We start from the raw sequence: 17,790 nt of genomic DNA, 5'->3' as shown, positions 1-17,790 counted from the left end.
TGAAGATAAAATGCAGTAAAAAAGTACTCTACTTCCTCTTTTTATTCGTCTGGTCTAGAAAAATAGTTAAAAGAAAATGTTCTTAAATGCTACAAATGAAGTGTATTTATTTGTAGAAGATAATTAGTAAAAAAGAAGATAGTGTTACATATTCTCTCACGGCAGAATTTGTTGCATATATCGACCATCTAAATACCTAATGCATTGATATGGATTTAAAATACATAGCCTTTAAAAGACATAGCATAAAATATATTTAGTCATTTCTACTTAAATATTTATCTATTGTTTAACAAAGGTTATAATTTATTTTTAGCATCTTTTCACTTTTATTTAATTGTTAAATTTAGTAAATTGAAAAAATCAGTTAAAAAACAATTTAGATTACATCTCACCTCGACATAAATACCTGATCATATATTGAACTTTCCTAATCAAACCATTGCAAAAATGACATGTAAATTTTGAGTTAAGCATAAAGTATCGAATTATGTATGATTTTTGGGGCAAAATCCCACAAAGGAAGTAATCCACGTCATCGATGTTTAAACCGTTAATCATCTACAATAACATTTATATTCTTCTCGGGAGAACTACGAATTTACATATTAACACTGGCTATTTCTACTTTTGTACTTGGCGTTGGACGGGCAAGCTTTAATTTGACTATCCCGATGAACTTATGTACCAATAAATTATTTTTCTATCAAATTTTAAAAATGATATTTGATGTTGTATATTTTGTCATTAGAAGATTTCCAGGACTCAGATTTGATGTTTCTAGAAGTAATAGCAAGGTTTTTAATGGATGAACATCGCTACATTCAAAATAGAACAATAATAATTACCTGCAGCTTTCTTGTTTTATGGTCTGCTTTATGGTAGAATTGTTTTCTAGTTATTACTATTTATTAAAACATTCATCGTATTCAGGGTTTTTGAAGAAAAAAAAATATGAAGCTAAATTCAGATAAATATTAATGAAGAAAATTATGGAAATTATGATTGACTCAAGAATTCATGATTTTATAATTTAAGTAGACTCAGTTCTTTTATTAGATTATGCATTAATTTTGACCATTATTCTATTTCACCTAGTTTCATCAAATCGTCACGAAAATTTATCTAAGACTCATAACGTTTTGCCTTATTAATAGGAATTCCATCCAATATCCGGAAACACTTCCTTTTCAGTCGATTATGCATTTCATGATGCATTTATTTGACAATTTAAAATATTTATTCCTTTTATTTAGTTGAATTCCTGACGTATTTCCGTTTATATTACTTTTTTAATGGAAATGATAAAAATTTTCATAACTTAAAAGGCATTCACTTTCATATCTTGGCCGTCATTAGTGATACTCGTTTTACATCGGCGGCTCTTATTAGACAATTAAAAATATTGTTAACACTTATTATCTGTGTATTAAATCGAATTTCATATTATCTTTATACATTAAGGAAAATAAAAGACAAATTATTATTTAGAAATTATGACCATTACAGTTTTATAAATGATGTCGAAAGGGGCAATAAAGGAAGCGGATGAGTAAAAACCAAGATCTTTGTTTTCTAACTTTCAGAAAAAACACATAAAAGGCGAATAAAGATAACTGTAAATTAAGAAATTTTGAAAAAGAATTCTTTTTATTATAAATGCAAGAAGATTTCACTGCATTGCCAGTTCTAAAATCAAAGGTAGTCCTGAAATGTTGTTGAATGTTCTTAAAATGGAAAGAATAGCTCTAAAATATCAATGGAAAAAATGGAAACAAAATCAATCTTAAAATTAAAATTTTAATGAATTAGGAAGTATAATTTCTTTTAATGATTCACTACTAATTTCAGAGAGAACATCGACATTAATATTCCATTAAATTCATAATAATAAAATTTAAGATTTAAGGATTATTGAAATTAATTGCCATTGTTACCTTAATATAAACGTTACCTGTAAGCGGCCTTTATATAGAATCAAAATTGATGAGCATTAATTGATTAACTTTCATTTAATTTCATAATCCATTTCATAATTTCATTGATGAGTATTAATTGATTAACTTTCATTTAATTTCATAATCCATTTCATAATTTCATTGATGAGCCTTAATTGATTAACTTTCATTTAATTTCATAATCCATTTCATAATTTCATTGATGAGCATTAATTGATTAACTTTCATTTAATTTCATAAATTATAAAAATTCTTATATTGTAAAGAAGAAATCATTATTAAATATGATTTAATTTAGTATAGATTTTTGTACATAAGCAAGTGAAATATCTATTTTTTCGAACATGAAAGGAATTTAAAGAACATGAAAAGAACGGTAAAATAGATTTTATCGTTGAAAGATTTTCCAATACATCCCTCTCTTTTCAACATCAAAATAATAATAAAATTTTAGAATTCCTTCTAGCCATACCGAGAGCTTAAAGTAGTTTTTTAAAGCTTTTTAACAGTGTCTAAATGTATCTTAAGCAGGTGCGTCTTTTATTCTATTTTTCCAGACATGATTATATTCATGATATTTATTCTAGGAACTTAAAAACACTTTTTAAATAATATACATATTTTAAACCTACATTTTTTCTTATAAACTATTTTTCGTAAATAATTTTAATTAGTAATATCCTTTTAGAATCTGGGAAACAAAATGAATTTAAAATTTAACCCTTAATGTAACAAGTTTTCACTTTTATTAGTTTTAAATGAAGATTATTTTTGAAATAAGTTAATAGGTAAGAATACTTCACCGAGAAAATATAAAGCATATAAGCAAAATTTGGGAAATGGTTGTTTGTTGAAACTATTTTTGTTTCCACAAACTTTTGCCTAATTTGTTTCATGTTTGCTAAGATGAGATATTGTAACTGATGTTCTATTCTCTCTTTCTCCTGTATCAGAATATAGAAATTATGAACACTTATGTATTCTCGATGGCACGATAAAATTTTAATACCTTTACAATTTAATTAAAGGAAAATTATTTAATTTAATTTACTTTCAAAAACTCGTACTCTTTGCATCAATAAGCAATGAATGTGATATAAATGATTTCAAATTTCATTATATTTCTAATATTTAACTAAGATCTTAAAGAGGAAAATATAACAAATACAAAAAAATACATACATAAAAATTACAAACAAAAGTGTTTAATAAATTTATTTGTATAAACTTATTTGTAATATTTTTTTTTCAATTCATGATTTAATTCTATAGACACATGCATTCTGGTAAGTATTAATTAAACTTTGGAAAAATGTTTCTCGTTTTGCATGATGTAAATGATTATTTTGAGAATGGGCTGAAATTATATTAAATTTTAAATTGATGGCAAATGAAATGTCAATTTTTTATGACACGAAATTTCTGAAATAAAGAGAAACAATTTTTTTCCTTATGTTAATTGCTAGAAATAATACGGTTTTTGGTAGTTTTCAGGAAACTATAATAATAGCATTCTTGTTTTCATTCATTACAATCAATCCACTCATCTAACATTAAATTGTATAATAAGAATAAAGAGATCATGACTAAAGAAGATATCAAGTATTCATCATCGGGATTTGAACACCATTCACAGTAAATAAAGTACATACTTGCTTCATTCAACATTTTTCGATAGCTGACCATTAGAGTTTGAAAAAAATGCATTTTAAGCATACATTTTATAAAATTTTACGTTTGCATGAGTAATATCCTTAGCCAAATATTAGTACACTTATAAATTTTGTAACATATCTTGAATGTTGTCTATGATTTGCAGTCACACAAACTTGGATTAAACTTGAATATCTTTTTTTTTTATCATTATGATACTAAGGGAGAAATGTACATCGCAGTAGTAGTTCAAAAAATTTAGTTTAGCCATTTACTGAATATATAATGATTGAATAACATATGTTTATTCATAATATCGTAATTTCTTGTGAAAAATAATTATCTTTAATCTATATATGTACAGAACTCCTATCTATATCTATGCCGGGACATTCAACAACATTCTGTTCATAGTATTTATTGTAGCTAGTTGTGATGCGCGAGGATAGAACCTGAGACGTTGTGGTTCGCAGTCCAGTTATATGACCACGATACAAAAGCAATTGCCCGGGTAGCGTCGTTGTTAACTGGCTGAAAAGCTTTTCACCACAGACTCTCCCTCCAGTGAGTCGGAGGTGAGACGAACGATATGGCTGTTGAGAGGTGATGTATTAGCTGTTGATTCTAATGCGCCTGTACCCATTTAATTAGCGTCAAGCTTTATGGCGAGCTTGTGTGGGTGAGTGGTTGCTGATGCTTTTGCTGCGTCCAGTGAATCTGACGAATTTGGATTGCTGCGTTATGTAAATCTGACGACTGTGATTGTGGGTAGATGGCGTCACAACAGCTGTACAAAGGTTGAAGGATCACGTCTGGGTCACCAATGTGGCGGATTGGCGATGAGGGAGGATATAACTTTGGACCTTGTGGTTCGTAGCCGAGTAACATGACCACAATACAAAGGCAATTGCCCGGGTAGCGTAGCTGCTAACTGGCTTATAAGCTTTCACCACAGTATAGTATCATTAAAAAAATTTTTACATTTCAGGGGAACTAAAATGATTACACAGTCAAAAAGTAATTTCTTAAAAATTTGACAAATAGCTGCGACAATTTAAATCATCGTGATAAAAATCCAATATAATTTGGTTTTTAAATAGTTAAATTTACTTTTAAATGTTCACAACATGTCTCCCCTCTGCAAATTTTCACTCGATAAAATATATCTGTAGGAAATTTCGTAACTTGATGATATGTTCCTATAGAGAAGAAACTTACATAAAAAATTGCTTATGATATTCGTATACAAACCCTTTTGGCGTTTTACTTGTCCGATATTAATATCAATTGCTTTTAATTTTAATTATTGTTATGCATAATTAGATATTTACAATTAGTGCAACAATGCCTTCAATTACAACAGATAATCATTAAAGAATCAATTTGTAACTGATACTTATTCTGTGTTATTATCATACCCTTTTACTTATTTATTTTGCGTATGAGCCTTTCTAATACTGCCAGGTTTACAAAAACAATCATTGAAGGCTTAATCGTTTGGGTAATTTATCATCTAAGTGAGTGTTATATTTTTGTTTTAGAATTATAATCTTTTTTTTTTTTTTTTTCGTCATGTAATCCTCACAAAAAAAGCAGAATATTTATTTCTTGGCTTTCAACCTGAAGAAAATCGCGCAGCCGGCGCGATTTTCTTCAGGTTTCCTGGCATAGGGGTAGCTCGTCATCTCCGCGATCCGGGCGTCCAGTGTTCGAGTCCCGGTTCGGGCATGGTTGTTCTTCATCTGTTTTATGTGTGATATGTGTGAATGTGCCCACTGTAAAAAGGGGTTGTGCAAGCGAATGTGATGCTAGCGTAGTTAACACGTAATCTTGGCACTAGTTGGCGCTACTAAAACTGGAGACGCTCCCTTGGCTTAAATTCGCTGACATAGGCAGTGAGCTTGTCCATGGCAAGTGCCATTATGAACAACAAGAAAGTCCCGCTTTTAGATATTAGATGACACTATCGAAACTGTTTGAATTTCATTGAAGGTTTAGAATATTATTGAGAATGAATTAAAATGCAATTTCGAGAAATTATACAAATTCAAGGAAAATTGCTCAGTACCTAAATTGTAATTCATTGCTGTGCAATTAATTATCCCAATTATTTTTCCAAAACATTTTTTTTCTCTTTAATTTTTAAGCAATAATGAATTATTTACTAGAGTAATATTATTGGAAGAGATGCTGCTAAAATTGGAATTTCTTCTTAATTTTTGACTAACATAAATTCTAATTAAAATTTTGAAAAAAAATATCTCTGTCTTTCTACCAGACAAAAAATATTTATGTCAAATTTGGTGCTTCTAGATCTAATGGCTTGGTTTGTTGAGAAGTAAAAGCAAAGATAATTATTCTTTCTCTTTTATATTTAACATCGAGAATTTTAAAACCAAATCTAACTTCAACTGTATGCGAAAGCCATTGTATCGTTCCTTTTGTTGCCACTAAATTCTTTTGCCTTTTAAATCAGTAAATGTTAAACAATCCATATGTCAAACTTTGTTTTTCAATTTTGTTGAATACAATTAAGAGGTTGATATGCAATATTTTCGTTTAAAAGTATTTCGAATTTTGCTAATTGAATCGAAATGTTGTTTGCTTTCAATTCAGTCACTAATCACAATTATTTGTTTATTTAATTATTTGAAAATCACAATTGCAAAACTCCCATTTCATTAATGAACAAGATAACATTTTCGAGTCAAGCTACTAATTAGAGACAAGGATGAGGGAAGTCAAAAATTCCGAATTAACAGACAGATGTTAATTAATCACAAAATCTGTCAGAAACACACGTTATATGGTAAAGTAAACAGAAGATGAATTTTGAAATATTTCATATCATTGACTGAGGCTGTAAATTAAGATGCAAATAAACTTGTTTATGATTTGCAATTATCGTCAAATTTCATTGCTTGTTTGTCATAATTAATTTTCGAAAAATTCTCAGGGAGATTTAAATGCAGTATGACAGACACGCATACAAGGAATTCATTTAATCAAAATTATGAAATGGAGCTAAGTCGGTCTATAAGAATAAGAAATTATACAGCATATAACGTAAAAATTAAATTCGTGGAAGTTGTACTGAAGCCTTCTTTTCTTATGTTATATAAAATGTCCCCAAAATAGGAGCAGTCATTCGTTTTATTATTATAATTAGACAATATCACCAATTGCCATTCATGAAATGAGGGTAACACTTTTATGAAAACACTTTTGCTTCTGTAGAATTGAAAAATGTAAAAGTTAAAAAAATTTCAGGGTTAATAGGCTAATATACCAGGGGTAGGCACAACGCATTCTGTCATTGTGCCTACAGTAAAGATTGGCGGAGATCGAATTATGGTACAGGGATGTTTCTCATGATATGGGCTGAGACCTTTGATCTTAAGTCATAGCAATCTCAACGCCGATTCCCATTTCACTATTTTTAACAACAATGTGCTTCCTACGCTGTGGCACTTTTAAGGGTTGGACCATTGTTACTTCCAGGATGACGCTACTTTTCATGTTGCGATATATATATATATATATATATATATATATATATATATATATATATATATATATATATATATATATATATATATATATATATATATATATATATATATATATATATATATATCTTGTACTTTTGTGGGTTCTGTGGGGTGTGGGGTGGGCACATTCAGCACGATTTCTTCCATGTTTGGATGCCATACAGCTCCTGTTTTCAATTCTTACGCCAGAAATTCTTGAGTAAATGAATGATGATGAATGAAACATTTTCACAAAGATCAGTTTCAACCATTGAAATATATTCAGTTCGACATGCGCTTGTTTATAAAACATTTCCTAATACCACAATAGCGTGTCTGATTAGCATACCGTGCTTTAGTGGCACATATGCCTTTTCACTCGTTGTAAAATCTTCCATCACAGACAGAAACGCAGATTCGAATTACGTTTTCTTGCAGATGTCGATGATCAAGCCCACTAGTATTCTCTGGTCACAGCATCACATCTAGCGCATCTGACAAGTTTGTGTTAATGTTGGTGGCAGCATATTTGATTATTTATTGCAAACATTTCTGCAAAGAAGACCTTTCCAATGATGTAAATAAACAACGATTTAATTTTTTTGCCTCATTTTTTCAGTTTGATTCTCAACACATTCGCTTCATACCATATATTCCTATGCCGAAACATAAGTACAAATATATATATATATATATATATATATATATATATATATATATATATATATATATATATATATATATATATATATATATATATATATATATATATATATATATATTTGTACTTATTAGGGTGTCCCAAAAGTTTCTTTCTCATCGCGCCGTGAATGGCCTTATCTGGCTCTGCTTGTGCAAACATGCAGGCTCATCTATAACCCGTCTATGTCATCGGTTTCAGTCATACTAGAGCTTTACTACACCCCAAGCCAGGACGACATCCGAAATAAGTTATTTTGTCCATTTGGTGGGATTGGAAAATCGTAATTTTCTACGAGCTCCTTCCTCATGTTGAAACATTACATTATACAAAATATTGTCATCAACTGGATCAGTTGAAAGCTGCCATAGTGAAAAAACGGCCAGAATTAATGAACCGATGAAGCGTTGTTTTTCATCATGACAAAGCGAGACCACATACTGCATTAGTCGTAAAAGAGAAGCTCTTACAGTTTGATTGGGAGGTTTTACAACATCCTGCATGCATTTCAGATCTCGCTCCATCTACTTATTATTTAATTCTGTCGTTAAAAATTATCTTCGCGATAATCGCTTTAAATCCATCATAGAAACAAAAGTGCACCTCGAGAATTATTTCTTGTCCAAAACACAACAATTTTGGAAAGAAAGCATAATGAGGCTCCCTGAGAGATGGAAAAAGGTGATACAGCAAAAGGGTTCTTTTATAACAAAATAAATAATATCTGAAACATTAAATATTGTCTATTCATTTCATATTAGAAATAGGAAAGAAATTTATGGGACATCTTAATATATTAAATACACGTGCAAAAGAAAGTGCACTTTTCTTTCTTTGAGTTTTTAATATAATTCTCATTTAAGACAAAAAAAAAAAAGCAAATAATTACTTGCACACCATAAAAGAAACTCAACTTAATCTTTTCATTTAGTCCTTTTGTACTTTTCTTTTTCTCCATGGAATCATTTAACTTATTTATAATTAAGCTTCATTTCATTCAATAATAAAAGACTTTATAAACATACTCCCATTACAAAAGGACTGCTTTGACATTTTTAGCTCAGCATAATAAAGTACAGATTATTGCTGGAATAAATTTACGAATAATTATTTCTCTCTTTTCGAAAGTTCAGAAAAAAATAGTTATTGCTTTTTTAGAACTCCCTCAACGTAAATTAGATAGGTAAATAATAAGTTGGAGTAATTGACCGTAAACTATTATTTAATAAATGGACTAATAATCATTTAAAAGTCACTTTCAGATGTTAACGCTCGCAAGACTTGCTAATGAGGCATTTCCTTTTTCATCAAGGTTGCAGTTTAAAACCATTTGAAATACTAATTAAATAAAAATGAACAAATTCTTCATTTATTTTAATTCATTGATGATGGTTATTACACATGTTTTATTCTTTATGTTTACAGAATATTATCCAATAATGAATGCATTAAATGTAAAAAAAAAGGAAATTAATGAATTCGTTCATTAAAATAAAGTCAGCTCATTAAGCAATGATTATTTATTCCCTCATTTGCAATGAAAGCGCAAAAGAAATATTATTTTTCTTGAAAGATAAGGTAGTAATCAAAATGCAATATCAGAAAGTGCAAGCATTCAGCAAAGAGTTTTTTTACAAAATTTATTAAATTAATAATTAGTTTTCAATTTTTTTTTCTTGTATTGGTTTTCTTTATCATTGGTAATTAATATTTAATGTCTTCACATCCCTAGAAACTGCATAAAAGATTATTTTCTGCCTGGAAGCAATGAAAGTTCACCAAAATTTTCAAGCAATGTAAGAATATTTTGTTAAAAGTTTAAAAAAAAGGTGCATACAATAAATGCAATAAATAAAAGTATTTCACTATTGCAATTAATTTTTCGCTTGAAACAAGAATTAATTTACAATTTCCATTTATCCTATATTTATATGTATAAAAATAATAGTTTTAGAATACTTAGTTACAGAGTGGACATGTAGATATTTATATTTAAGTAGGCATCTTTTTTCCTTTGCAAAAAGGTAACGATGATCAAAAGAATAAAGCTGTCATTTTCCGAGCAGATTAAGGGCATCATTTCATTTTCACTTGTCACCTGGGCGAGAGCTTTTTTTTCATTTCCAGGAAATACTATGAAAAGTGGATGATCAAATTCCAGAATAAGTAAGCTGATTACTATTATGCTTTTAATGACTGTGTAAATTAATGGCAGATTGCTTCTATTTGAAATCAATACAAACGGAAAAACATTTTTTTTTTTTTTTTTTTTTTTTGCAAATTTAATCAAAATGAGCAAATAAAAACTAAAAATAAGAAATTTGGCACCAAATTCTAGTTTATTATCAGAAAATACTTTTCATTTTCAAAACGAAACGTTAAAGATAACTTCAAACTTTTAAAAAGTCAAAGTTACCATTTTTTTTACAGTTTAATTATTAAATTCAAATTTGAAAGACAGTAATTAAAATATCTTAATTTGGCTTTAGTGGAATTTCTGGTAAAAAATTACAAATAAATTAATTAAAATTCTTGAATTCTGCTTTTTTCTAATCAAGTTTTCTCTTTTTGGCATAATTTTATAGTAAATATTTCCAAATCTTGAACTAAAAATAAACTTTCGACAAAAAATTAGCTTCCTCCGATGCGAATGAGGATACTTTCATCAAACAATTCTACAAAATCCAACAACTTATTAGACATTGTTCCGGAAATGCCGCCTACAGGCGACAAGTAAAATCATTAATTATATAAAATGTATATAAAAATAAGCTTACATAATACTTCCAGTGTTTGATGTCGTAAAACCTTTGTATCTCACAATTTGATGTAGTTAACACTTTCTCCTGTTAAATCAAAATTGGAAAAGTCATTAAGTGCAAAATAAATGCACAATTTTGAAAAATAAACCTCAAGCATTATTATACTAACTAATCCTCAAGCATTATTATATTTATCTTAATGAATGGAATGCCCTAAACTTTTATTTGTATGATAAATTATGCCACTTAGAAATATCCTTCGTCGTTTTAGCCGCTTGAACTGAGAGAACTATTGTCATTAATGTTTCGGCGCGAATATAACACTCTATAAAAGCTGTTTTGTATAATTGACTTTGGAAAGTGAAGGTTTTTCAACATGTATTTGGTCCCAATGACTAATTAGTTTTACAATTACGTATTAATGTTTATTTAGCCCAGTATAGTACTGACTGATTTGTGCCTCTCTTTACACTTTCTAAGTATGATGCGAAAGAGTATTGAATAAAAAAAAATTCAAAACAAGGATCCACTCATTACCACTCAGAATAATATCAAGAATGAGGAATGAGTCGCTGATGATAAGATAGAAAGAACTAAAATAACTATATATGTGTAATACGATAAGGCTAAGAGGGATTTAAATACAACAAATGTTCTTCCTAGAACAAATGGGTTTCAACTTTTTCTCGAGTATGAGGTTTACAGATGTGTAATTGCTGTCAAATGCTGTTATTGCCAACATGTTCGAATTGTCGATTTTGATGATTCTTCATTCATCTGATCTCTCTCTATATATTTTTGAAATTATATGTTCTGTCTATACACGAACGCATTAATTCAAAAAGACTTTAATCAAGATTTGAAATCTATCAAGATTTTATCAATTTTCAAACAAAACCCATTCGCATGAATCCGGTATCTTGGCATAGGGGTAGCGCTTCTTCTCCGTGATCTGAGCATCCCAAGTTCGAGTCTCGGTTCGTGCATGGTTGTTCTTCAACTGTGTTCTATCTGCGAGGTGTGTGAATGTGCTCCCTGTAAAAAGACGTTGTGTAAGCGTGTAGTGAATAGCTTATATGCCAGTTAACAGCTACGCTATCCAAGCAATTACTTTCATGCCGTGGCCATGTTACTAGGCTGCGTACCGCAAGGTCCCAGGTTCTATCCTCGCTCAATTCAATTCGCCACGTTGGTCGTCAGACTCACTTGACGCAGCAACCGCAACCATTCACCCACACACGCTCGCCGTAACGATTGGAGCTACTCAAATGGGTACAGACTCATTAGAATCAACAGCTAATACATCACTACTCAACAGCCGTATCGTTCGTCTCACCGCCGACTCACTGGACGGAGAGTATGTAGTGAATAGCTTATAAGCTAGTTAACAGCTACGCTATCCGAGCAATTGCTTTCGTATCGTGGTCATGTTAGTGGGCTGCGAACCACAAGGTCCCAGGTTATATCCTAGCTCATACCAAACCGCCACAAGCTAATGTGACGCATGAGTAATTAAATCGCACTCTTGGCCCTAGGTGGTGCTATTGAAAAAGAAAGGAACTCTCTCTCTCTCTGCTTAAAATCGCTGACTCCGTCTATGACAAGTGTCATTAGTAACAACAACAACATGAAAACACATTCTTCGTCGTACTGTTTAAAGATATAATCACAAAAGAATAAATTTTATAATAATAATTATTCCATAAATACAAGAAGGAAGCTAGAATCTTTTATATTATATAAGGATTTTTTATTGGACTTAAAAATTCTTATCTGAATAAAGCAAGCAAATTTGTTATTTAATTAATTGCAATTTTTTAGCCATTAATATTTCTATACGAAATTTGTTTATTTACATTAAAATTATTAGTTTGATAAGATAAACAATATTAGCTTGTATTGCTAAGCAAGAATAACAAGAAAAATTATTCAGATTTTTCTTATAATATTCCATATTCCTTTTCGATTTATAACTGCCAGTCAATGTCGTTTCAGTTATATTAGCTGTAATATTGATAGAATATCAAACAAAATTAATATCATGTTTACATTATTTTTATATCCAGAAACATAAACAATTCCAACCCACCAAACAACGACTGTATAAAAATGCAATGCAAATTGCAAACTGCAAGCATAACAGATTTTCTTAATGATACTCTCAAACAGGAGAGTCACGCTTTAAAATATTCGCAGAAACTTCTGAGCCGCAAAACTGCAAAGTTAACTTATCCAAGATTTATCGTTTGCCGCTTCAAATATTTCACGATGAAAAGGGAAGCGATGAAATGAAAGCCTACTATATGTTCTATTTACACGGGCTATGCACGTGATTTCTTGAACTGTTTGAAAACAGCCAGTGAGATTTAAACCTTCAACCATTTTGGTTTCCCTAAATCCTCGAAGCAAAAGAATCAATAACAGGAGTTCTTAAAGGGCTAAGATTTATTCCTACGTTCCCTTTTTCAAAAAAAAAAAAAAAAGACATATTTTCAAACACGGAGGGGCTTTATTTTTTATATTGCGGTGAGGAAGCCTTTTATGCTGTATGGTTTGGGTGAGTGCTTCTGCTGTTATGAGGGAAAATAAAGGCGGAACAATGAGGAAAAAATGTTTTATCTACCCTAAGATGATGCCAGCTATGAATCTTTGAGCATCAGAAAGCCAGTTTATGTCCTCTAGGTGCGGTATTTATGCTTCTTTCCGTCAACTTCGGATGCTATATCGGTTATGATGTTTGCATTTTAAGAAAATGTACTGGTTTTTCCAAAACATTATTTTCTTTATCATGATTTTGTATTTCTATTGGGCAAAGATTTTAGTAGAATTGCAGAAATGATGAACGTGTCTCATTTGTTGACAGCTTAAAAATAGAGCAATTCTGTGCTTCGATGAGATTTATTATTATGTTGGCTCAGAAAGTGTAAGGTTTGCTTCAATTATTTAATATTTTTCATTATTCAGTCAATTGTTTGCTTTTGGATGATATAGTTATAAAAAATTCGCGAATATATTTATCGTTTAATAGTAAGAAATATGCTGAAAAGAATTATTTTTCACTGCAAAACAGTTTTTAGATGTCATATAAAGTATTTAGAAAATTCAGTTGTATAACTAAGTTTATTCCTCTGAAAAATGTTTGAAATAACTGAAATTTATTTTGCTGATATTTTTTTTATTTATTTAAATAAGAAATAAAGAATATTGAGTTGTATTATTGAAATTTATATTGCCGGAAGAGTTTTTTATTAATTTAAATAAAAGTATGAAATTGAAATGAATCAAAATTTTATTTATGGACAAAATTATATTCAAATTCTATTTTATTAATTTTTTTATATATACTAATTTTGTACTATTTTAAAGAAAATATTTGAATTGCATTCCCATCTTTGGCATTACTTAAACATAATCTTAATAATAATTAAAGATAAGCATTTTTAGGTATACGTGATAGTGCATTCCTTGTCTTAAGAAATGTTATTTATAAAGTTTGATGAATATATCGATGTTTAGTATAAAAATGTATTAAACTAGTTAATTACAATGATTTTTTTATTTCAAATATATAATTTTAATATATTTTTTTTGTTAAAGTAATTTTCTTAATTGTGTGATAAATGCATTCTCTAATCGAAAATATCCGGGTACGTTTAAATTAACGAATTTTTTTGTCTTCAAATATTTGCAGTTTAATCGCCTGAACTTTCAACGTGAAAACAATAAACATAAATTCACATTTTATTATGAATATCTGACCAAGAATATTATAAGGAGAGAGATGAGAATCTATGAAATTTAAATTAATTTCAGCTAGCAATTTTTAATAAATGTCTATGATATAAAAATGTATTTTCATAAGAATTGTGCCCATATTAAGAAAGTTACAATAGATTCCGTACGTTTATGGATTATAACATGCAGCATTTTCCATTTAATTATATTATAAAATCTGACACAATCAATCGAAGATTTATACTACATCTTAAATAAAATACTTCAAATATTAGAGGAAATATAACTATTTGTATTTAATAATTTTTAATTTCGCTTGAAAAGTTTGTAGCATATTTTATTTCCTAATTTTGGAGACAGTTATAACGGAAATCTTATAAAATTATTCAGACCGAATGTCATCAAGATTCGAAATATGTAACTAATTTAACGAGCTAAATTTTAGTTATTCACTTAAAGAAGCTAATCAACGAGAGTTGTTCAACAAGTCTGTATTTCTTTGCACTCAGATCATCCAATAGTAATATTGATTTTCAAGAAGGATAGAAATATGTTAAATGACTCAGAATACTTATACATTATGTGCATTATTTAAAGCATAGTAAATCGAAAATCACACAGAATTTAACTTTCTACATCATTCTGTAGTTGTTTCTTAAGGCACTTGCCATGGACAAACCCGATGTTACGAAGATGGCGATTTTAAGCCGGCGGGGGAGCGTCTCTTGTTTTTACAGTAGCGCCATCTAGGGCCAAGAGAACGTCTCAGCTACACACATGTCTCAACCCTTTTTACAGGGCGGACTCCATTCACGCATCTACAGATCGTAATTCAGTAGACCTGAATCAGAGAACGATCACCCCTGATCCAGTACCCCTAGTGGCATTACTCTCGACATGGAGGACTTTGTGACCACAACAGATTTATACGCGCGTCAGCCACCAATCACGCGTGGAATCTTCGGCCCGGCGGGGTTCGAACTCGCAACCTAAGGGACGCGAATCCAACGCTCTACCGACCAGGCTGTCCCGGCCTACAACAATACTCTTATTGTTTGAACAAACATTAACCTTTAAATATCATTTTATATGACGCATATTATGTTATTTATAACAATACCTTTATGTTTCGTTGTGCACACCATTAAACTTACATTGCAGATGCGTTAATTTCCTGCACGAAGTAGAAATTTCTAATATGAAGTGAATACTTTGGATACCTGAAGAATGAAATGGAATATCAAATTCGATGTAGACCCAACACTCAAATCGATGACAGAGCGTGCAGTTTTTCTTTTTCTTTCTTTTTTTTTTCTTGACAAGAATGACATGTTTTTCTTTCAGAAACATTATAAAATTATCGGATAGCTTATCTGAAAAAGGAACTGTCACTGCAGTAAAGAGTGACATTAATATTTAAAGTGTGCGCAGTAAAAACAAAAAATTTTTAAATATATTTAATTCAGATGAGATAATGCAAAGTTTGTCATTTAATTAACTAAACACCGCAAATTTATTAACATTACTCAATTAGGGATAACTATTTAGGGATTAACAATTAGGGATAATTATTTAGGGATAAATATCTTTGAATTTAAAGCATACTGTTTTATAAAAACTATACTAAATCACACAATGCTACAATTATAATGTCAGGGCAAATTAAGGGGATGGAATACTAAAACCTAGTGTGACTGGTGATTTTTCTTTCACTGTAATTATTCGTTGCATTTATGGATATTTATTATTCTTGATTGATTACTGATGCATTATTATGATTTATTAGATTGATTACTGATGCATTATTATGATTTATTAGATTGATTACTGATGCATTATTATGATTTATTAGATTGATTATTGTTGCATAGATATTCAGCCTAATTCTATATATTTTTTTTAAATATTCAATAAAATTATTCTAAGATTCAAAAATATAAATCTGCGAAGAAAAAAAATATCATCATTTAAAATCTTAAAACAGCTGAAAATCATCTCACAGTAATACTAATATCTTAGTGAATATAATTTGACAGCCAGACAAATTTCCTATAAATGGATTTCATTACCAATCTGGTAAATATATATAATTTGGTTCTTGAGTCCATATATCAAAATTGTTTTAAGCATCTTATTCACATAAGGAGAGGCATAATAAAAATGTGTTTTTGTAATTCCAGGAGTTCTGAAAGTGTAGATTCGTCATAGTTTTGAGTTCAATTTTTTTTATTTATATAACTTTATATTTTGTCCATGAAAAAGTAAAAATTAAAAATCATACTTTGTCTGAAATTTTATACTAGAAGTCTAGCGAGATCAAAATGCTAAAGATTGTTTTAGTTAATTGAATTTTTTTTTTCATAATTCACCAGACTTGAATGGAAAGGGAAAGAGGAAGAGCTGTTGCTGATTATATCCAGCATTTTATTAGCGATGCTACAAATTTGAAGGCCCTTCTTTCCATGATTTGCTGAGGAAATTGATAGCTTAAGAGTAATGCAGATTTATCCAAACTTTTAGAAGACTACATCAAGAAATTTCGAGTTTAAATGTAAGGGACAAACTGAAAGCTAGTTATGCGTTCCCTTTATATGGGGCACGTGAGCAGTAATAATATTCAAGACAATCTAGAGGTTTGAAAATTCTTCCGTTTAGGTTCCGTCAAATCCTGTAGAGAAATTTATTAACCCATTTCTTTTATAAGTTTAAAATTGATATGATAGTTCTGTTTTTCACGAAAGAAGGCTTTCATGCTTTCAAACACGGTGAGGTTCTTTTTTTTCCATCATCATGATTAAAAGGATAATTTTGGTGCATTTATTTGAAAATGGCATCAGAAGACATATGAAAAAGTGAGAAGAAAAAATAGCTTCAGCCACCTATAAATTATATAAACTAAGAAAGTCTGATCATTATTTATCTAGTATGTTTACATTGGATATGGATATATGTTTCTAGTACATATTTTTTATTATTTTAAGATTTGCTGAATTCTCATTCATACATTTATTTTTACTTTATTTTCATTTCTTACAGTGTCAAATCACTAACGCTGTATATCGCTCAGCAAAACCAAATATAATCTAACATTTCAGTCACTTATTTTGTACTCTTTCGATTCTTACGTTCATGTTTTCTTTCATCAGACATTAGTATCAGTGTTATTTTATATCGGTTCTATATCTATAAAAATTATAATTAATTAATTAATTTAATTAATGCAATTAATTTTTGTGGATTATATAACCTGTTTGGAAGTTATTTCAAAGATCTTGCAATGTGTTAATGCTTTCACATAAAATTTTTTGGAAATATTGGGATTTCAATATTAAAAATCTATTTACAAATAGGTTTTTAAACTGAGCGCAACAATTGCTCACGGTAGAATTTGTTTATTGGAGAAAAAAATACTTTACAAATTCTTAAATTAATTAATACTTAAATTTCATAAT

Source organism: Argiope bruennichi, chromosome 4 (assembly GCF_947563725.1).
Source record: "Argiope bruennichi chromosome 4, qqArgBrue1.1, whole genome shotgun sequence".
In the NCBI taxonomy this organism is placed as follows: Eukaryota; Metazoa; Arthropoda; class Arachnida; order Araneae; family Araneidae; genus Argiope; species Argiope bruennichi.
The sequence above is the reverse complement of the archived record's forward strand: the minus strand, read 5'-3'. Positions refer to the sequence as shown.